Source organism: Bombus affinis, chromosome 18 (assembly GCF_024516045.1).
Source record: "Bombus affinis isolate iyBomAffi1 chromosome 18, iyBomAffi1.2, whole genome shotgun sequence".
Taxonomy (NCBI): Eukaryota; Metazoa; Arthropoda; class Insecta; order Hymenoptera; family Apidae; genus Bombus; species Bombus affinis.
This window is the reverse complement of record NC_066361.1, coordinates 2,544,771-2,569,205: the sequence shown is the minus strand read 5'-3', so window position 1 is coordinate 2,569,205 and position 24,435 is coordinate 2,544,771. Positions and strand designations below refer to the sequence as shown.

The 24,435-nt window shown below is 43.0% G+C and overlaps 1 protein-coding gene across 5 annotated transcripts in view; it reads right to left on the bottom strand.

Moving 5' to 3' along the window:
• Positions 1–24,435, bottom strand: part of LOC126926602 (uncharacterized) — a 259,088-nt gene that overhangs the window by 226,045 nt on the left and 8,608 nt on the right. The window lies entirely within an intron of this gene.

The following is a 24,435-nucleotide window of genomic DNA, read 5'->3' as shown; positions in this document are numbered from 1 at the left end:
TTCATACCTATATATCCTGGAAATTAACTTCGACAAATTTAATGCAAATCAAATATCTCGATCGTAAACAAAGAAGAAACAAAGCAGTGGTATCTAGCGGAAAATTAACGTCATATTGTCAAAACTGTTATAGATTTCTGTCATACTGTTACGTAATACTATTATCTAGAAATCAAGCCAATTGGAAACGCCGAATATAGAAGAAACATAAATTAGGTTAAGATAATTCTATTAGTTAGAATATATTTCAGAAACGTTGAAGTACGATAAAATTTTATGTCAATTTTATGCGGATGATACGACAGTTGGAAGTGGTGCGCGATTAAATTAAGCGGTTCGACGAATGGTAACCGAGTTACTACCAGTAACAAATTTTTCTGTTTTATCCAGTCTTTCCTCTCTGATCGTCTACACATCACACTTGATAACTACAAATGAAACATTCTAAAATTGACTAACTAAGAGAGTGTTCCCGCATTTCTTGAATATTTCAAAGCATCAAATAGCTCATCCATTTAATACCTCCGACTCTGCTGTTTCAACAACTTCGTTATTCTATAAATGCAAACATTTCCAGCAAATGCAAAAGCTTTCAGACTATTGCGGATAAATGCAAGCATTCCATCCTATTCGGCTCGTCAATAATCGATACCACGTTGTTATAAAATCCTTCTTGCCTCGTGTTCCCTTTCCATGACTTTCGTACCTTGAAAATCAACAACAAACAATCGACCGAGGTCTCAGCAAATCGAAGACGATATTACGTATCCTAAAATTAGATTAACATTTCGTTAATAACTTTCAAACTTTCGTGTAGATTTTCTGATGGCCTGCAATTTCGAAAAATCAAACCGAAAACCTAAGAGTCACATAGTGCAATCTTTGAAATTCCATCGATACATACTGCGCTATACATACATAACACTTCTGCATCCAAAATACCGTTGAGAATATATACAAATACGGTTTTCCTCTTTACGCTAACTGCTGACATTGAAAAGACCGAGAAAGATGTTAAAAGAAACGGAAATGTTGCTCGGTGGATAGAGAGAGATAGAGGGAGAGAGAGAGAGAGAGAGAGAGAGAGGAGAGAGAGAGAGAGAGAGAGAGAGAGAGAGAGAGAGAGAGAGAGAGAGAGAGAGAGAGAGAGAGAGAGAGAGAGAGAGAGAGAGAGAGAGAGAGCAGTGCTCTCACCGCGAAGTAGTTGGATCCAGCGGGAACGCGGGCATTTGTCTGAAGTCGATATACCACCAAAGTGTAAACGGAAACGGATCTGCTGACATAGAAAGGTGACTGAACAGCAGTCGTCTTTGTATGCAAATCGCGCTCTGCTCGGTGACGCGAATCGAAGGAAAGGCGAGAAGCTGGCTCGACTTGAACGTTCGACTATCGGTTGACGAATTCCCTAACGATAACTATATTCGGCGAGTTGCCGTGCGCCACCGCAGAACCGCGTTGCTCTTACGCCGATACATTTCCCTCGGCAAACATCAATGTCCGCATTCACCCTCTTACTCCACGTCTTCCGGATAATCCCGCGATTTGTAAAATCGCTTTTCCGGGCTGATCCCGGATCTGACGTCACACGGTGACACACTTACTTTTATTCGACTTGGTTATGCTAAGCAGCGCGCACGCGCATATCCCACGCTCGCTTCAATTCGGACGGTGTTTCCGCGAGCGAAACGATCGATTCGAAAACAGCTTACCCACCTAGACGAATCGCACGAGCAATCGGGAATTTTATCTCATTTTCCACCGGGATAATTCTTCTATTTCAACGTCCAAAGCAAAGAAAGAAGAGAAGCGGGAAAAAAAGGATAACGACAATAACGTGTTCGCTGAGATTTCGCAGACCATCCATGAAATTTTTGTACTCCGAACGTAGTCACCTCCATCAGCGATCCTGAAATTTTCACGGAGAAAAATAGTATTTCACCAACCGAAGGATAACCATCGATCACTCGAGCCGGGGATGAGGGCAGAAGGAGGGGGGAGGAGGAGGAGGAGGAGAGCGTTTACAACGTGGAAGGGGAGACAAAAATACGATTCCTTTCGACTTGTTGACTTTCCTTGAATTCACTCCCACGGAAGCCGAGGATTTCTTCGTTTCTGCTATATACCCGCTATACTTTCTCGTCCATACTATCCGCGTCCTTCATCGTACAGCAGCTTCATCAGAATTCCGTCGACTTTGCCAAGTTCAGAGAAAATCTATTCTGGCCGACGTTTCTTTTCTTCTGTCTCGTGCACTCGCTAAAAAGGGTTTGCTCGACGTATAAGGGTTTGCCACAGGTATATTTATTATTCCTCAGATATACGTATTTCCGATACGAGGATCTGTGCATTTTGGAAATACAGCGTGCAATGTGGAATATTAATCGTTTTCAGATGTTAAAAGTAATCTATCCCCTTCATTTTTTTCTCTTTTCTTTGAAATAAAACGCGTTACATTTCATTCTGTGACGCAAAACCAAGCGAAATCCGTCGAACATTCAACACACAGTCATGGCGGAGAAAAAGAGACAAGGTAATCGACGATCTTCAAGACAAATATTATTCCGAAAAATTGGATTACCGTTATCGGCACTCGCCAAACGTCAGTGGCAGCCTCGAGTGTCGACACGTGCGTCCGTGGCTGCGTCTGGGAAGGCTACGAGTGGCCTGCGGTCTCGCCTATCTCGCCCCACCGACATCCAATTTCTTTTTTCTCTCCTTCCTGACGTCCCTTGTGAAATTCCCCGACTCGCCGAATTTTCTGCGCGATATCTCAATTCTGTTTCCTCGCCGTGCCGCACTCACCCTCGCTGCAGATCGGTTAAGCGCTGCCTCCTTCGAGTAGCGAGCTACCGCGATCTCCCGCCCGTTTTCACGGGATTAAATCTCTGCCACAAGGGTGAACAAAATTCGATTCCAACAAGCGACGGATAATCTTTTCTTTAGCCAAGATCGTCGGTTATGAGTAAAAACCATACTTCGGCGGCGCCACAAGATCCTCGGGTCTAGCAGACGCGCAATAGACAAACGTCGCGTGTAGTTTCGCGGTTCCTCGAGTGTCAAAGTTAATATCGCGTAAGCAAGAAAAATGATCCGCGTAGGGTCAAGCTGGAACAAACAACGAGCGGACAAGCAACGACGAGAGAAAATGTACAAGTATCGTGTGGGACCCAACTGTTTCGATGGAGAACGGAGGTAGAGAGAGAGAAAGAGAGAGAGAGAGAGAGAGAGAGAGAGAGAGAGAGAGAGAGAGAGAGAGAGAGAGGAGGAGGAGGAGTTTTAGAAGGGAGACAGGAGTTGCGAAAAAAGAGAGATTAAGGATAGGAAGAAGAGAAGGTGAAGAGAGAAAGAGCTCGATGTTAATGCTCCCTTTGATATCATGGTATACAGCGGCGGTTTCGTAATACCCGGATTAATACAACCCCGAAGCTTTGGCCCTATACCAGTTTATAGAAAACTGCAGCCACACACCTGCTGACTTACACGATTGACAGTCGCTACACGTGCAGTTTCACGTCAAAGGGAATCGAAACGGATTAAATCATCCCCAAAGTGTTTGTCTTTCGTCCTTGCTATTTTAAATGAACGTAAAATTAATTTAGTTGTAAAGAAACTTGTGAAATACTACGAATGTCACAAGTAAATTAGCGGTAAATTTGTCTTGAAAACAGTAGTTGGGGAGTACCACGGCGTGGCATCGAAACAATCGAACCGAGATTAAATCACCTTTCAACGTGCTTTCGTTTTCGCTTCTGGCGAATGTTTCTGACCGAATTAAAAAGCGCACGAATAGCGTACGCCACTACAAAAGCGTTTCACAAAAATTGAATACGTGTCAGGTTCCAGGCATCGGAAATCTTCGTTCTGTTGCAAACTGAAACGTCATGGCTGCTTTCGTCGTACACATACCTGTAGATAATGTGAGCATCGAGCAATGTGCCCCGGTGCAATTTTGTTTCTCCGCGATTGGAAACATGAACGTAAAGCTCTTTTGCCTGTTTTTCTCTTTATCTTATTTTTCCGTAAATGATCTTCGCTGATCGTGCACGATCCTTTGTAAACATATTGGAAAGGATTACAGAGTTTTTGGACATCATCTCTATTCATTTTCTTTCCCCCTTGTTGTTATGTTTATCATACTTCTCGTCCCTTTTTTCTTTTTTTTTTCTTACTATATCCGTTTTTCGTTGTTACAAATATCGCGAGACATATCGCTAAAACCGAGTGCAAATAAAATCGTGCGCGTGTGAATGTAATGGCCTAAGACAGAATAGATCCGACGGGTTCTGTCGAAAAATATTCCCTTCCATTTCACGCAAATGTCCGATTTCAACGTGGATTTGCGTCGTTTCATGTTAAAATTAAAACGTACTGTTGGCAAAAAGCTCGTATGATGAATTACGCGAGACCGGATTACATTCCACGCACGATAGATTACAACACGCTGTTCCACATCTTCTGTTAAATCAATAATGTATCGGTCTGGACCAACGCAGCGCCAATCATAGCTCGTGCCCGACATTAAATCCTTCCGCATCGTAATGGCGAAAAAGCTTTTTCATCGATGTACGACTCCCTTTTGTAGTTTCCCTCGGTCTCTAATTAATATATTCATTGACGAAGCTACGGATCGATGGCAGTGCTGCGACAACGCAATTTATTAACGGTACAAGAACTTGGTACGTGGTGCCTGATACCATAATCCATTGGTTTTCATTCGCGGCTCGTAAATGAAACCCTCTACATCGAACGCAAAGAGATTTTCTTTCCAGCCACCCTATATCCGTGGCAAATCCACTTAACTTAAATCGGATAAAGTTTAAGTTTCCGCCAGTTTATAATACCCTCGGCAGTTAAGAAGAGATGTATGTGTATCCACAAACCATCAAAATCTGTACTTTCTGCTGTAATAACACCCGAAAGGGAAATACGACACAACGTTATGTTACATTTCTCCTGTATATATACATATATCTAAAGTTACAACCATATGACGTCAACTAACTAAGATGCAAAGTTATCAAAAGCGTGATACGGCGGTGAAACAAGAACGCGACTAAACAACGTGGAAACCCGAGCTCGCCTTAACTTTGTAATTATTTCAGAATATAAATCGATAGGGATAGGTGATATATAATGTATATAAGATCGTAGAAAGGTAAGTTCGTTACACGTGTATCGAGACACTGAGCTGCGAATAACAAGATGAAAAGAGGCAACTCAAGTACAAATGCAGAGCAAGTGCATTTCACGGGCTACGGTATTTCAGAAATTTCCCGATCTCATCCCTCTCTATCGACGTTCCTTTACCACCCTTTTTCTTCATTGCGCCAAACGCCCATCCAGTCTGCCTGCCGCTAACCCCCCCCCCCACCCTCCCCTTCCCGCCGACGGTATCCAAGTCTCCACTATACGAGGTGGGAGGATTTCTGTACGGTTTTTCGCATAGGTGACCTACACGAATTTTAAGGAAAAAAAGGGAAACCCGGTCGATCTTTGGCTTTATATTTTCTTGGATACCCAGTCGAGACAATAACTACCCTCTTCCCGTGAGCCGAATTGTGAATGCCGATTTCACTGAATACCATCTCCTCAACAACGGATTCGTTAAAGTCGGACGAGAGCCGAGGATCTCTTCGCGATTCGACACATAATTGCGATTACCCAGTCAGTCCTCCATTCATTTATACTTGAATGGGAAGAATTTAGATCTGCAGGTGGGAAACATTTTATCGAAGGAAGGAACTCGAATAAATTGTATCGTTCTTTTTGTTTTCATTTCTCCTCTCTATTTTATTCTTATTTGCGTCGTGATCCCGATGTTGCGGACCATCTGTTTGTTCAAGGAATGAATGGAATTCAAAGGGTCTTAAACTGCTCGCTGTTTAGCCGACCAACTTTCGTGAAAACATCTCGCATCCTATCCTTTTCGTAAAAGACACGGAAGAAGAGGGTCGAAACTGAAATCTTTCCCCGTTCAAAAATTTACCGATGACAATTTGGTTGATGAAAGACTTTTCATTTTCATGAATCATGTAGCACGCTTTAAGCGTTCTCAAATGTCTTGAACCACTCAAGCGACCCTTCGTTAGCGCCTCGACCCCAACGTTTCCCTATGGCCGAGTTTTGAATTTTTAATTTCCGTTTGGTAATCGCGAACAGGAGGAACAACGAGGGAGAGGTCCCGCGTTTAGGAAACACGTCGATTGTCACGGACACGATGTACGCACGAATCTCTTCAGAATTTAGATGTATGCACGAAGGAAGCGACCACGAGATGTGTCCAACTTAACGAGATCGATAGAATTGGTCCGATCGCTCTAACGATCTATCTAATTATACATAAAATTCGTCACGAAACTATTCGAAGAATCGTAGATACCCTCTATGAATATCTTGTCATGTGTGTTACTCGAAATTTCATTTATTTCAGTAGAGCTTGAAACGAATCTGATATTATACACAAAAATTACCAAATATTTTATACGAGTACATAGGTATATATTTCGCAACAACTGCAAAAATGTTTAAATAATTAGTAAATCTATATATTTAACACATATAATTTTTAAAATGACTATTTATTTTGGATATTAGTTTTTTTTTATGAAATATTGATTTTTAAATAAATATCCTGTAATATTTATATACATTTTCAGATTGACTTCAAAAACCAATATAATCATGACAGTTTCATTACAATGTCAATGAAATTTCGAAATATTTCGTACACCACGACCACATGGACACAAACATGCACCATCTATATAAATCTATAGAAAATTTCTACGAAAAATTACGAACTGGATTTCCACGCTTTAATAGTCCAAATGCTAACATGTATGTACACCAGGTAGGACTCTTTTTATACGGTAATTGTTTTACATGATTCGCTTTTACACAATCTTTTTTAACATGTATCGCGATAGTCTTAGATACCTCCGATCTTGTAGGAATTAATAATAATGAAACAGACTAATCGAGATGAGAATACGACTAGCTGATACATTGAAACATCATTTCACTGTAAATGATACGAATTTCAAGGATTTTACATAATTTCGAAATAATTCTAGAACTTGTATGGTTTTTTATACAAAATTATTCAAAGAAGAAACAAAACATACGTGATCACAACTGATACAAAAGCAATTAGACGGAGGATATTTCGAGCGACGAAAGTGATTCTTTTCCAGTAATAAGGAAATACATTCGTTCTAATGTAATAAAGACGATAAAAGGAGTCGAATTTTGAAAAGAAGGAAACGTTATCCTTTTTCTCATATCTTTATCGAATAAAATGTTGTTATCGAACGCAATGCTATATTTTTAATTGCTATTTTTATCGTTTACTTTAATTTAACGCCAGTTTTACTTTCATGCTTTTTTTGCATACCAATTGTTTCGCAATATTTTTTTACACGGCTTTTTTTTTTTAACGGTACACACCCGCCGTGTAAAAAGAGTGCCAGGTGTAAATAAATCATACGTTTCACAACTCGACGGCACAGTTCAACGAGAAGAATCCAGGGAGCCAAATTGCGTTAGGCCGGAGCAAGGAATGAACAAGAAGACAAAAGGATTGTATTGTACCAATTATAGAGAGCCGGTTAAGAAATGGTCTCACGTTCCTTTTCAAGTTGACGAAGGGATCCGGGGAAGTAATAGGGGAGAGCCGGATTTTCAAGGCGGACGAGCCGCGATACAATCGAGCCGGTACAGCTCGGTCTTAGAAAGTTCAAAGTACTGTATTGCGTGTGCATACGCGTGTACGTGTGGAAGGGTGCGGGTGAGGGTGCGGCACTGATACACGTATACCAGGGCCTCTCGGTGTTTGCGACGTACAGGTACTTGCCCCGGTGCGGCGCAGGTTTCACGCTCGAACGACAACGCGAACGGACGTTTGAGCGTGGCAGCAGGTAAAACGTGAACAGGAGCTGAAGCAGGTAACCGGTGCGCGTTGTGCCTGACAGCTATGCAACCGTGCCTCTCCCTTCTACCCCTCTGCGTTTTACATGATCGCTTTTCCAATTTCTGTCCCTCAACCCATCTTCCCATCTTGTATCCTTTCTGTGTGCGGTGTGCGCGTGCAAGATTAGAAGAAGTTAGAAGAATAAATAAAAGTCGAGTGCAAAGAATCGAAGATAAAATGGGAACAAAGCCGTAGGGGCGGGGGATGAGATAAAAGATGAACAAATGGAACGAAGATAAAAAAAGGTGCGCGGGTAGACGTACAAATAGAGAACGGATGCGATAGGGAAGAGAGTACGAAAGATGGGAAAGATGGGAAAGATGGGAAAGATGGGAAAGAGAAGAGAAATGGCTGACGGGACACGCGTCGAAAGCACAATTCCTACTTCGAGATCTCTCATCGCTGATCGAATCGTTCGTGCATACTTCGCAACCGGGATTAATCCGACCGCGACTAATTCGAGAATTGGCTGCAAACAGAACCGACGTTACACGAAACCAGACATGTACACTGTCCGCTATTCGAGGCCGACCGATTTGATCCAGAGATTTCACGAGATTCCACTTACGCGAGTCTTGTAGTGCCCAAGCAATTCGAGGCAACCTGTCTACCGTAGTTTATGACTCCGAGTGGATTTAACCTTTGCCGAGTCCAACTTCTGGATGATTCAGTCGGTCCGAACATTCAGGTCTCTTCTTGTTATTCGAATAAATATCGCAGAAATTTGATTTACCGATACTCACTTAAAAATATAGTGAATATAAGTGTTAAAACAATCATAATCTCTGGCCTCGACTATCGATCCATCTCGTGCATTATAAACATTCATATACATTCCCGGTGTTAGAATGTTCTTAAAGCACACTAAAGATAAATTTGCATAAAGACAAATTCTATTTTCACCTACATTCCATGACGACGAGAAGAATTTTGCAATTCGAATCGTTGTATTCATACGAGGAAGATCTATATAGATTACGACCCATCCTTTGAAAAAATAACGACGCAATCGTGCCTCGTAATTGCCATATCTCCGATGCTGTTCACATTGAAATAAACAACAATTGGGTCTTGGGACAATCCCATGTGTTCATAACCGGTAAACAATGTACGATATCTTATGCGTACACTGGGTATATGGGATGCAGCAGCGGCGAACGTCGCAACTCGCAAGGAAACCATTTCCTGCATAAAACAAAAGGCGCGCAACACGATATCCCGCGAGTTTCATACGCTTACGTCTCGTACATATTTCAGGCACGTCCTCCACTTCGAGATACAGAACCGTATCAGGATGCACCGACCCGCCGCATTTTGTTCAGCGCGTGCGCGTACACGCTGCACGCGTGCAATCCTTGTTCTTTTTCTCGCGTCCATTTCACTCGTACTCCAAAAACGAAATCTTCGCTTCGACTCTGTTATAATGCTTTGTTTGCTGCGTTTTAATGCATTGTAACGCGGTAAAAGTTTTTCTTGTTAATTTTCACATTTGACGCTCGCGACTAAATAGCTTGCAAGCGGAGTAATAAGAGGAAGCAAAATGAAAGAGAGAAAGAAGTACGTTTCATTCTTAGCTTCCGTCGGTGAAGACATACGACATTGCGCAAACATAATTATTATGGTATGTTATTAACAAACAAATAACAGTTTAACAATCAAGTAGCCAAGTTTGAAATAACAGACGAAAGTCTGAGAAAAGTGGCAGGTGAAAATGATATATTTATAGAGGTATGATTTCAAATTGTCACGCTTATTGAGAGGAAAGAAATTAAAACAGTAATGATCGTTCTTGAAATCGTTTGCAGTAGAGAACTCATTTCATTATGTGTTGTTGTAAGAAGATTGAACCAGTCGGTAGAACGGCCGATCTCTAAAGCAGAAGACTCTACTTATATAGGAGAAATCAGACTGAAAGACATATGAAAAAGCATATATAATAATAATAAAGAGAAGAACAAACTTGTGGGAAAAAAGTCTTTAGATCCACGAATATATACCTTTACAAATCCACCTAATTTCTATGAAAAACAACCAACTGGTCAATTTACTAAATCAAAATAGATAACGTATATGTAAAATAAAATAAATTCATCCAACTATCAAACATGGAAGACAATGCCTGGCAATGTTTTGTCTGTTACATATCGTCTCTTGTAACGAAAACAAGGGCCGAAAGTTGTTGTTTAGGGCGGACGGAGGAGAAGGCTTTCATTCGTTGAGTTCAGTGAGTTGGCAACTAGGCGTTGATAGAAGTAAGTATTGTACTTATCTGTAAAGGGTCGCCTAGCGATGCACAGCACACGCGTGCAGTTCTATTTAATATTTCGACTGGGCATATCGTATATCCAAGAGGTAGTGCACAATTCCGTATCAGGTTCCTTTGTATGTTCGAAGTATAACGATCATAATAGGCCTGTCCCTTGCTCTCTATCCGTGCGAGAATACAATTGCTCGGGGAGGTCGTCTCTGTACGAATGCCATTGATTGCACAAGTGGCGCAACTTGCATTCTCGAGTGGTAATTGGTCAGGCTGTGCGGGATCTGTGGCTTGTTGCGCGATGCATCTTGGGTTTATCGACCTCGGAATGTGGAAATTGGCTTCGCTTACGCCGAGAAAAGTAGATCCTTCGACCATTTCGCCATTCGTCCTTTCTTCGTCGGGGAAATAATAAGGAACCGAAAATGGCCAGCAAGACGATTTAGACTTGGGGCACCTACTGAGTCCGGGAAATCACTGGGAGAAACGTAAGGAAGCAAATACGAATATAATAAAAGACACTTTATATAGAATCACAGAAAAATTGGCTCGCGATTTCTTCCATTCGCCTGTTAGCCAGATATATTCATCGAATCGAAAGTCGGATATTATTTCCAGAACAGTAGTTAACGCACAAGCTTGTCGATGCACGAAAACAGAATGCACCGAAAGCACGATTATCGTGGATAACAATAAAAATACGAAGCAGGAAGTTGGCATTAAGCTCGGCTCTGTGCTCGCATGAAATATTTTGACAACTGGTTTAGTTCGCTGCCACTGAAAAATTTCCTTAACGCTTGAGTTCCGGCGCGAAGAAATTTTTCTATTTACGCAGGGAATATTCATGCACGTTGGCTACTCGACCTATTTCACTGCACATTTCGGCATCCTTTCGAGGCAGCTGTATCCGGTCGAAATGGTCGTAGAAAATATCACGATGAATTTACTTCATCGGTCGAGTTTTTATCGTTATATCCACCTTTCCGCTTGTAACCGCAGTGTATAGTAAGTAAATACTTCCAAACGATATAGAAACTTTTCGTAAACGTTTCTCTCTTCCTATTTTAACGCACGAAAATGCTTAGGTTTGCAACGATCTCTTTGTGTTCGCATTAAGTATCTTGCGCTTAATGTAGAAACCAAGCAGCTGCCATATAATTTTGTATTATCAAACATCGCATATATAAATAATCACTTCCTTGCCTATTTGCATTTCGAGTTACAAGATATTTATCGAAATAATTCCAGATTTAGGAAACGCCTTACGTGTAAACCTTTTCGTTTCCGAGCACCCAGTGTGTAGAAAACGTTCGTGCAAAAGTTCTCTCGCGTGTCCCCCTCCCAAGTATAGCCTAACTATGCTATATATATATACAGGCAGGTTCCTGTAAAGGCATTTAGAGTGGCGATAATGACGCCTACGTTTTACCCTTCGTCGAAGAAACCCAGTGTTTCGGACTATCTAGCGAGCCATTCTTTTTTTCAGCGTAATTTTCTGCTACCTAATCTTGTTGATAAGTCAACAATGATCACGGCGAGATTAAGGCCACTGGTAATGAACAATAATTACGAGCGTTAAACGTTTAAAGAGAGGAAGGTAGAGGGCGTGAGTGCGAGAAGTAATTTCACCGTTGCCGCTTTAAAACTACAAATTCAACCGAAATTTATTCCCCGTAAACCGGGCGCTGCTAATTACGCTGCCGGATAACAAAAATATAAATTCGTTGAAATTAAGTTGCACGTAGGAACAGTAAGAGTGCAAATAAGTAAATACGGTCCCTCGTTAATTCACGTTTATTCCCCTTATATGTCGGAAAGGATTAATGTTGTTCGTATGATTTAAACGACCCTGAAAAATGGCCCTGTTATTTTTCATTATCATTCTCAGGCTGTTTAGTCGTCGTCTTTTCTTTTGTTTCTTTCAACCGCGTTTCAAACCGCACCACGTTGGGAAAATCAAAGACCAACGCTGCAGGGGGAACGTCGATGTCATCTAATTACATTAATAAGAAAAAAAATATGATCATTGCGACGCGATGCGATGATTGCGCGCTTCCTCCAATTAATTTCACGCGATTGTATACACAGGACTCTAATTTAAATGAATAAATTACGTCTGCGCCTCCGCTTAAACGGGTCGTCCCATATTTATGACCGCGTCAAATACATATATTATCGTTACTCGTCGTCCAGCCAGCAGGAAAATTACAATTTCAATGACGAACGTGTAAATTATGAAATAATTTGGCCTCATCGTAGATTATTGCATTCGTCCGTCCGGTCGTTAAACATTGGTCCTGTTGCTTGTTCAAAACGCGACCGTTGTCGTTCCGTCGAGGAGTCCCGATTACGATATAAAGGCTCCGGTGGTAATTCGTCTAACGTGCAAATCGTTGATCCGATTTGCGTCGAGTGACCAGGTCACAGCGTGAACCGCGGCGGTCCTATTTAACTTACTCGAGAGCGTGCGACCACTTCACGATGAAATCGCTAGATAAGACCGCTCGTTTCCACGTGCTTTATCAAAATAAAGGATACGATATCGTGGTTAAGGTAGTTACAGCTCTACTCGCCTTAGTCCGTGCGCTTACAAAAAAATATTGTTCGCCACACGAACCTCTTACCGCGGTTATTCAACATAATTCCGACGGAATATCTCTATACATCGCGAGAAAGGTGAAAGTTCTGTATTGAATATAAACGGTTCGAGAAATAACGAATATTGGAAACCCGTAGCAGAAGCATTAGAGGGAATGACAAATGGTGTAAAATTTTCGTAACCTTTACGCCTCGTAGAAACAACCAAATCCCTCGATCGTTCCTTCGAAATCGAGTCACAAGGTGCGAGCTCTGAACCACCGCGGTGGTTGCAAGTGTATCGCACGTACATGTGACGCATGCACGCCGCTGTAGGCTGCAGCTTGCATGGAGCCATTGCATGCACCGCGAGATTGCATAATGACATAATATTCATAGCGGTGCCGTTATGCTCGCGACCGAGTAGGTAATAAGGGTGTCGGGGAGAAAGACGAAGCGAAAGACGGTCTAGAGAGAAGGAGGAGAATCTAGGAGCTGATAGGGAGTTACTGAAAAGGCGGAGAAGATAGAAGGTAGAATGGAGAGAAGCAGAGAGAGAGAGAGAGAGAGAGAGAGAGAGAGAGAGAGAGAGAGAGAGAGGGAGAAGAAGAAGAAGAAGAGAATCTCGTTCCTGATGGAAAGGAGAACAAGCGCCAGTTGCTGAATATACGAGGGCAGAAGCTGAGGTAGGTGACGGAGGTTATAAAGGTGGTAAGAGAGAGAGAGAGAGAGAGAGAGAGAGAGAGTACATTGAAAGGGGAGCGAGGCTGACGGACGGCGGACACATTTTTAATTAAGACAGTTTCGAGGCGTAATTAATTTTACGACGGCGCTACCTAACGACCGGTCTTTTGCCTCCCACCTTTGCTCCCTTACCTCTTCTTTTCTCGGAGTAACTCTACTTCGAGCTTCCGCAACGTTTCCGTCGATTCTGCACCACCGCCAGAATTTCCACCCGGCCGCACCGTCGCTTCCCTCTTCACCGCTTTTTAATAACACTGTTTTCGTCCCTAGCTGCCTCTCGTAAGCGACACCAGCTTCTTCTACTCCTCCGCCATGGTGTTACCGGCGCGCATCATCACTTTCCTTTTCCGCTCTGGCTTCTCACGTTCGCTCGTGTCCTCTCACCGCGCCAGCAAACTTTTCGAGTATTTTGTTGGCTCGAGTAGAGTCGCGCATCTGGAGCCCTGCTGCACACCTCTAGCCGTCTCCGACTATTCTCACCATCGAACACATCTTGATAGTTAAGAACGCGCTACCCAGCGTCGACCATTGTTTTCCAGCGTTTATTTCCCACTGATTCCACGGAGACTGTTAAGGGTGTAGCAGCGAGCTTGATAAATTCCAGCAGAAACAGCCAACTTTTCTCGCGAAGGAAGCAAAGTTCGGACAGATAGAAAAGAGCCCCGTATCACCGTGTATTTTTGACTTTTTATCTCGCACCATCTTTCCGTAACAACATGCGCGCACCCCGTCGACCGACAAGAACGAGGTCAGAGCATAAATTACCGAGCGTCAGGCGATTTCTCTGCATCCTCCGGAGGACGCTGTCTCTCCGCCATCTATTCCCCTGCCCTGTCTCCTCCAACCCAGTCCATAGACCCTCCTTCTGCCAAAAATCGAAGGAAACTTTCATCCGCCCCCCCCCGCCCCTCCGTGGAACATCCTGGATTTATAGCCACCACAAATTACGTGTTGTGCCGGAGAAAAATATTCCTCTTCTTCGTCGAGCTGTTAGAAGCTTGGATCTTCTTGCGAAACTTTCTTCTCAGTTACTTAATCGAGCCAAGAGACGTCTACTCATCCGATCGAATTAAATAATTCTCGTTATAGATATTCTGTTCCAGCCGAAAAAGTGGTAGGTACTAATTTCATTCGATAAATAGGAAAATCTTCTTTGAGTAAGAAATCTTTCTTTGAGTAAAATGTCTATGATCTTGAACGAACGCACATTGTTAACTCACGCTAGAAAATACTCTTAATAAAGTATTCGTACACAGGCGAGCGTCTAGTCTTTAAACATTGCCACGAGTAGTGGACGAGAATGTCGTAAACAACCCCGAGCGTTGTCCCAGAAAAAAAAAAAAAAAAAAAAAAAGAAGAAGAAGAAGAAGAGAACGTTGAACGCTCCACTCCGCGGCTTGGAGGTTTTTAACGATTCACCCTTTGTAGTCTTCTTACGACACCGTAACGGATTATCGTTTTTTCAACGAAAATTTCAAGATAAAGAGACGAAGCGGAATGGATAGACGGCCGAGAAGAGGAAAGCAGGCTGACGCTCTATATTCGTGGCCAAGTTACTGTATTATGCATAATAATCCACGAGCGGCCGCATTGAATTAAAAATGTTAGAGAAGCTTCAGCAGCCATCTCTGGTGCTACGTGCGGTAAAATATATAAAGCGTATTGACGTAGACTGCGAACGATAAAGTAATAAGATCAGCGTCAGCGACTGACCTGTCTGCATAATTTTAGTCGGTCGTTCACCATCGTGATCCTCCCGTGTCTGGAAGGAACCACGATGAACGTACATTAAGTGCCGTATATTAAAATCAGCCGGAAGCAAACTCCTCTCCATTCCTTTTTCGGTAATTTGAATTTAAACGCTATTTGCTACCACAACGCTTCGCGATTTATTTCCGTAGAATAACGTAAAATGTATAGGGTGTATCTTAACCTCCCCTCTCTTTCTCTCGCGAGTTTCTCTTATTTTTTTATTACTTTTACGACCACTCTAAAATTCTACGTGCTTACGCGCTCCCGTCTCGTAATAACCATTAAAAGCCCCAACGAAATGTTTTTCCTCGTCTAGGTATAGTAATTCCTCCTTGCCGTTACACATATCCTCGCGCGTTTTCTAAAAGTGTTTTCTAACACGCTGCTTCCTACCTCGTCCGACCTCGAGTGGAGAGTTAATTACGCGCACGCGGGAAAAAATCTATAGCGCGGCTGGCCAGGCAAGACGCGCGAGTTTTTCTTCTTTTCTTTACGGTCAACGCTAGTAATTCAGCTGAAATAACGGTCGACGGTCCGTCGGTTTATCTGGCCATTAAAGAAAACGACCTGTTAACGGACGTGCACGCCGCCACCAACCGCTATCCAATAAATGTCCTGCTAAACATCGACACCTGCCTTACGTGTCTATCCTGTCATCCACGCGTGGAACCATATCATTTACCATCTCTCGAGTCGATCGATAACAAAACCACGTCCCGATCGTAATCTCTTTATTTCTCTCCGGGGGTACGTCCGATACTTCGTATGTCGTAAACTTTCCTCTGACTTGTATATGTATCTCTTCGATTGCCGCCGGAAGGAATATCTTCTCCATCGGATGCTTCGTATAAAAGGACAGACAGAATGACACATCGACGGAGAAAAAAAGTGATTTGCCCGTTATTTCGTTCGAGAGTTTCGCGCGATTTAACCTCTAACAGATACTTCCCTCGCGCGAACCAGTGACAGTCTTGTCGGTAGAAAAGAAACTAAGTTGACTAAATTGCATGTAGGTCTGTGATTATTCGAAACGACACGTTACATACAATTAGACTCGCGGTCAATTTACAGAAGATTTAATCTCTAGCAGAGGTTACTTTTTTCACAGAAGTCAATGACAGTTTGTCGATAGAAAATGAACTTAATTAACTAAATTACGTGCAATGCGTGTGATTATTCGAAACGATACATTTCTTAGTACCTGCGAGCGAGTTGTGAGTAGAAGTTCTTTTTATATATAATGGAGAAATGGTGATACGTAAACCAGGGCAGTTTATCACCATGTTTCGTGCATGGGAATAGTATGCAGGTTGCTGCCAAGAGCAAAATGTAAGCGCCAACAGGAGCATCAAGTCACCGTCGGGTCCTGCAGGATAATATTTAGTATTCCCGTGGCGTCGACTGTCGCGGCTTATAATATTTCGCGTCATATTAATATTCCAGAGGGATGCTAGCCATGCAGGCGACAGGAGAGAGGGCGTCCAGGAGGACCGGGGCGACCGGTGCAGCCATTGCAGCTACCCAGTGCCGTATCTTGCTAATGCTGATATCGAGATTTCCGTCCCTATACTTTACCAAGACGGAAGGAATAAATAGGCGTAAAGATACATTCGAGGAAATCTGGAAATATTTAGTAACCTCGTATGATTAAATCACAGCACTTTAAGCTTTGCACGATGAATTTTGCTCTTCAAAATGAATACAGTAATCGATTAGGGCAGACTGTAGGACACTTAAATTTAAAAACAGTGGATTAAGTATACCGCAACGCCCAGAAATACTATTTTTGTATACCCTTGTTTTCCAGCAAAGCATTTTTTAATTAAATACTATATTATACTTTATTTTCATAGTACTAAATTTTTGTACTATATTAAATAATACGAAATTTTATATACTTAAAACAATTTAATTAGTATTTACATAAACGTTGTAATAAATACAATAATGTACAAGTAATTTTTGTAATATCTGTAGTTCTTAAACTAGGATCCTTAGGTCTTATCAGATTTCAAGTTATCAGTGTTGTCAGAAAGATTATAACGATGCAACTATTTTCTTAAGCATTATCTTACGACTAAGTGTTGCATTACCCTCGAAAGTTAAAAGTCGAGCGAGACAAGTTTCTCGAAAAAGTTGCTTCCACTTATCTATATACATGTTCTAGCAACTCGATTATCTGAATCGCGATCGGTTAATCACAGGCGTGTAAATAATTACACGCGTAAAAAGCAAGAACAATATTTATCACCTAATCCGCAATTTTTCTTTCCACATCGAACACGCAACAAAGGCGGCACTGCCGAAGCGCAAACATTATCTAAATGTTAAAACAATGAATCGATCGTTTCGCCTGGCACGCGATAAATCGCTTTCGTGCGCCTCCATCCCTGGTTGTGACGAAGATGCAAAATCTGTGGCGAGTAACGAGCCTGGCCGGATCAATTTGCGCAAAGCGGTTTGTAAATGAATCGAATATCCAGTATAAATCATCCCTAACAAAGAACGCACCGATACGTCGTTCGCGCACCCCGCTGTGATTACAGCCACTCCTCCTCGGTTTATCGCTGATCTTTCCCTACTCTCTCCTACTCTACATCTTCTCTCTGTAAGTAAATAAACCTTAGCGACCCTGCTAAGATGTGTTTGAACGCGTCTCATGAGCACGTGACGATGTCGTAACGTCGTCAGGATGGTTAAACGACCGGGAACGACGTCTTTAACGAGCTACTCTCTAACTAGGTCGGCGAATCGATATCTCGCTGGTGAAAAATCAATTTTTAGGTCAACCTCTTAATCTTTTACGACGTATATCATCGAGATTTATGTCGAAGACCGTTCGTTCGATTAAATGAAATTAATAAGGCTACATATACAGAGAAGAATTTCGCTTTTGAAGAAAACAACGCGATCTCTTGACAGGCTGTGACGCTAAAATTGACCTTGGATCGTAGATGAAACGAGAGAGACAGGAAATGAAAGCTGTCCGACAGGCAGGAAACCCGTTACTTACTCGCTATTTCCCTCGATCGTTCCCTTCCTTCTTACCGTCGCAATTATCAATTCGAAATCGTGACGCGAATCTAACCAGCCGAAAATTGATTCCGCAGCGGTGCGCAACATCGGGGCCGTTTAAAGACGAGCTGGGTTGCGGGGGTGGAGGTTTAATAAGGAGAACGGGAGAGGAGTGCCGGAATGAGAGAAGGCCAAGAGGGTGAAAACGGTAGCGCGAGGAAGACGCCGAAGCCGAGAGTGGATGGAGAGATTTAAAGGGAGGCAAGCAACGGAAGGGACTGGCTCGCGGTAGACGAAGCCATTTACGGGCACGTAAGCGGTTTCCATTGTCTATGGAGGTATAATGGAGTAATCTCGCGGTGATGCGCCGCCACCGAGGCCGATAGTCAAATTACGCGCCTCTTACAAGTATATACACAGAACCGCTATAGCCACCCTTCCGGCCAGGACCGGCAGGGTCAGCACCGGAATGTGTACACCAACCTCTGCCAGTGCCGTAACTACAAAACCGGGGGCACTGCGTTATCGACCGGTAACACGGTGGCCAAGCTAATATATAATTAGCGATATCACGCCGTAATACGAACTCGCTCCGTTTGTGTCCGAGCCTCTGGACTTGCGGCTATTGAGTTCCGGCTCCACTCGTGATTGAGCTACGAACGCTCGAGCATCAGTGCACGCCATTGTGTACGTTCGACGTGTTACTTTGATTTCGCGAGATCTTTCCGAACTAAGCCCCGGAGAAACGAAAAAGAAAGCTTCCACGACGTTAATTTGTCGATCGAACGACTCGAACCATATGTTTCTATTCCCGCGTCGCCAACTCTTCTATTTCGCGATTCGTCGTCTCTTTCCTCCGATTCATCAATCACGTCCAACGCGGTTCGAAAGAGGAAAAGATTGCCCGCCAGCTGGTAGGAAACCTTCGAAAGACTGGTACGGTTAAAAGCACCGAAATAGGATGTTCCATTTAGGATAGTGACCACAGAGAAGGAAGGCAATGCGCGCGTATCATACGTAGACCGCACATAACTACGCGCAGACGTACATCTTTCTCATGACCGTTAACGAGTGTTTGTGCAAGGTACACAGAAACGGGAGTCGATGTGTGTGCGCGCGCGATGGTTACAACGATATATCATCGCACGTCCAGAGTCATAACGTGACGCGCAACACGCGGGCGCATCAGTCATTTAGCCGCAAATGGAATCTGCTTCCTTCCTCTTGCAGCGTTTCCGCGCCTTGTACGCGGTATTTTGTACGTCCACCAACATTGTACGCGTGTATGAGTGCGGTTATTCGTCCACCGGACAAGAGAAAGGGAGAGAAAGGGAGGAAGGGAGGTAGGGAGAGAGAGAGAGAGAGCTCGGCGTAACGAGCTGCCACCCAACCAGAAATACCCCTTCCAAATTCGTAAAACCGCCCTCGACGCACCAGCCACGATGTTAATTGATGGCTGTAAGGGAGGAATATCAATAACGATCAAGCCCGTTTATGAACCTATAAATGTTGTTTCGCGACCCGGGTTCATTAGTATTAATCGAGACTAGCATTAGTTACCAACACCGTCTATGCAACGATGATTTATGTGAAAAGAGACTTTGAGGAAATCTCGATTTAAGGCACAACTTCTCTGTACAACGGACGAATTTCCTCGGTCGCTCGCTTTCTACGATCGAGAGGAAAAACAGAGTTGATTCACCGGGTCGGTTATATTATATCTTCGGAACGTCAGAACGGATAAGCTTTACAAACACTGTGAAATTCATGTCTCGAGTGTTTCGTGTCACGTTTTAAAGGATTATGAATGAACCGATTGGATCAACAAGTCACAACCAGAAAGAAACCGGTAGAACAAAAACGAGCTAAAGGAATTCTATGAGGTGAAATGGAAGTTCTTCCGAAACTTTAGCGAATAAGAAATTGTTGGCGCGTTAAAATTCGCACGGCCAAACACGTGCGATAGAATCGAATCCTTCGAGGTGGAAAATTTCACGAAAGGACGCGGGTAGCATACGTGGCCCACAAAATTTTCTAGAGACGCCAGCGAGAAGGCAGCTATTGCACCGCCAGCCTCTCTCACCTAAGCGTCGTGCTACTTCCACTTCGAGTCAACGGTGTTTCATCCTTTCACGCCCATCTAACCCTTTTTCGACCACGCGTTTTCTCCTTCGCTTAATAGACTTTAACGAGTCGCAGAACGTGGCGAGAAGGAGGGAAGAACCGATAGGGGGCGCCGTGGTTAAATTAGAAAACTCTCGGGGGGTCAATATCGGGGGAATATTTAAATTAGGTGAACGCCCCCGCGCAAGGGCCTATCCTTAATGAGGTGGATGAACGATCGAGAGTTTTCGGTGGTTTCGCATTCCCTGCTCTTTTACTTTGGCTTCTTTTCTCGACTGTCAGCGCAAAATCGACCGTGAATTCATCCTAAAATCAATTTACATAGGAAGATCGATTGGAGTTCGTTCGAAACAATTTGCACGCCATTTATAATTACACTTTCGTTTAATACCCGGTGATAATAAACGAAAGAATGGATCAGCTCTGATTAACGCGTTCGAGAGAGACTAAAGGATCTCATTCGGGACGAAAATTGCGAATTAGACTCCCCTGATACAGTTTTGTTAGGAAAGTGTTATTAGTGTATTAACATGCCACGTTAATGATGCCGTGGGTATATACCACTTTCTATGGTCATGTAAACGTAATAACGTACATCAGCCTACAGTACCCTTGATGATTAATATTGCGCGCTGTCCAACGATAATACTGTTACACTAACGTTACAGTAATTATTCCTACAGCCCAACGGATTATTTTCTATCGAATGAATAACTAGACATGCTGCATTATTAAATTGTCGTAATTCGGCTGGCTTCATATAGTAGTAAAATCCGCGATAGAGCGCTCGAATATTGATATCGTCGATCCCGTTCTTAACGTACAATTTCCGTGAAATATGCATCAAAGTGACGCGGTAAATGACAACGTAAATGGGAAATATCGACTGTTCCACGAACTATGATTTCGAGGTTCTTGTACTTTTTATCGAATCTCGTCGAAACGATTGATGATATTTACATTCACGATCAGGGAAGGAGAAAGAGAGTATAGCAACGATATTAAGCACAAAAAACGAATGTTCCGGGCGACATCGCGCGGGAGGGGGGGGGGGGAGCGGGAGAACGCGAAAGAAATTAAAGGATCCAATTTAAAGCATCAAACCCGTGTTCAAGAACTCTCCGAAGAATCCGACTCTCAATTAATAAGATTAACTTTCGCGACTGCAGTAGCCGCGTTTTGAGACTGTTTCCCTTGGCCTGGTTCGTTATACGTCTAACAGATATTGGATAACCAGGAATAAGGTACGTACACAGATAACATCGAAGCTCCCTTTGCGTTCGAACAAGGTGAGCCAGAGGTAAAGAAGAAAAGCGAAGAGAAACGAAGAGAAGAAAACTAGAATGAAAGGCAGAACGAGAATGAGAACGATCTGAGGATCAAGGGGGTTCCAGGAGCTGGGGAAGCATCTTACGCGATCAGACTTCATAAGCAAGCGGAGCCCCTTCAGTCTTGGAAGGCAAACAACCTTGCACTTCCCCTCGCCTCTTCTCGTCCACTTTCCTTTCCTCTACTCGCTCTTCTCCTCTTTTAACCTCTGGTTTCTCGTGCTTCCACCGTTCGCCCTCGGGACCCACGAATCCTTCGTCCTTAAATCCTCGAGCACAGATGCCGGGGATGTACCGGCGTGCACCCTACGTCGAATCCTCCCCGGTATTTTATATTCACCTCAAATCATGCATATTTAATCGCAGAAACGGCTCGATCTACTTTCCCTAAGAGTTAATCGTACCGCCATGAACCACTGTAAATATCCTTCCTACGAATCTCCGACGCGTCTGCTTTGTTTCTTGGATTTCTGGATTTCCCTTAACATCGTTTTATTTCCGCTATCCACAGGTTTAAGGAAGATAAAAATATCTTCGACTCTATTTTCTCACATAAATCTTCGTATTTCATGAATCTGTAAAATTATCCAAAGAACACTACTATGCCAACCATCTTCTTTTCGGAATTTCCATGTCTGATCGTACGCGCATAATCGTCTTAATTACATGCACTAAAAATTCGTCTCTGGAACACTTGTTCGGTAGGTGTCATCAACTTTTTGCCATCTCCTCGGTAATTTGACAACGAGCTAAGAAACTTATGGTAACCAAGCGTCATGGAAAACAAGCTTGGTTCACGGTCGCACCGAGTACATAATCAACGTCGACGACCATTCGTACGTAACGCTTTTATCGTCGGTATAGCGTGACCAATGCAAAATTGGAAGGAAAATAGGCCAGCCGGATGGAACGTGTCGAACTGTCATCGAGAGGACGTCTCGCGCGAACGAAGCTGAGCTGGCTAGTCTATTTCTGACTGTGCCTATAGACTGTGTTAAACGCCATATCACATTGAAAGACCGACCGATTCAGTTCGTTCAGTTGGTGACGAGCAGAATTTAGAATTTCATACGTTCGCTTTATAATTCGGTACGAAATAATTTTAGAACCTTCTGGAATGAAAATATCAATTGATTTAAATTTATTAGTACGTAACCGAGAAAATATAGTTAGTAATCAATGGACGAGTAAAAACCAAACTGAATGAATATCTACGTAAAGTCTGGAATTTGCTAGTCTCTGATAAAAACAGTAATCACGACGTACTTGTTTCGGTAAGGCAGCAGAACGAAATGTCATCGAACCAAAGTTTCGCCGTGAAAGCTCGCAGAATCTGAATGCAATGCAACTGCTCGGATGCGAAGTTCGTTCGGTTAATTTGCGACTAGTAAATACGTAGCTATCGACTTTCGGTTCGATTCCAACGATATGTAAATAAGGATGCATGTACATGCGTATCTACGTGTGTTGCGTATCTACGTGTGTTAACATATCAATGAAAAAGTCGGTATGAATTTTTAGCGAGACCGGTCGACTACGCGTACTTCAATTTCCATTTGCCTTTTCTTTATTCCTTCATTTTCTTTAATCCTGTTTCGCTATAAATGCGCACCTGGCCACCATTCACGATCAATCATCCGCGCGAATTATCGAAAGAAATTAGCAGATGTTTCGTCGGACATTTGCATATGCAAACGGCGAAGAAAACGATACGGTTTCAATTACAGCCAGCAGAGCAAATCCTATCGACGTTCTCACGGTCGGATTTGACTTTACTCAACTTACTTATAGAACGCTCGTTCTCCCTCCATCTCCCCCCCCCCTCCCCGCCCTCTCCCATATCCCCTGTTCGAGTCACTTAAGTTCTCTCAAAGTAGCTGTACGTCGCGGATATCAAAGAAAGTCTTGTTTTAATGAAACCTAATTATACACGCAAGTCGCGGGACACGTTCGACCCAAGTTTGCATAAACGGACGGATTTGGGACACCTGACGAATAATTCCTAAAGTTCGCGGGTAAGTATCGCAGCACGATACCGCACTGCTGGATTGATAATTAGTTTTAATTTTCTCTCTTTCTTTAAGAACAGGATTATTTTCTGCTCGTGCAATGAATAACGAATGATGCGACTTATTTTCACATTGGCGTCTAATGACTTAAAAATCTAATGGAAATAACTTACAAAACGACGTCATCGGAAAACGGTCTTTTTCACATTCTGCGAGCGCTGGTAAAGATGGTAAGATAGGAGATTCAAAGGAAGAATTAGAAGCGTATGATCGGGAAAAAGGTGTAAACGCAAGTGGAACAACAAATGGTTGCATGAACCTTTACCAGCCTCTGGAGACGCGTGGTTGTTGGCTTGGGTGGAAAACTACACCGGATATAAGCAATGGATAAGAAAGTTCCGCGGCTCTATGAAAAATGCAACGCTCGAGTTATCGTCGAGGTGAATTTTTCATCGGCGCGAGTCGAGCTGCTGCTGTTGCCGAGCGTTGCGTCGCGTCCCTTCAACGCCGTCTTCCGTTTTAACCCGCTTTTTTCTCAACCTTGCCCTCACCCCTTCTTTTTTCTTACTTGTTTCTAACCTAGCCACCTTCTTTCGTGACATAAGCATGGCAAGCGTTCGGGAGAGGAAAGTTTCGAAGTGACCTGCGACGGAGCAAACC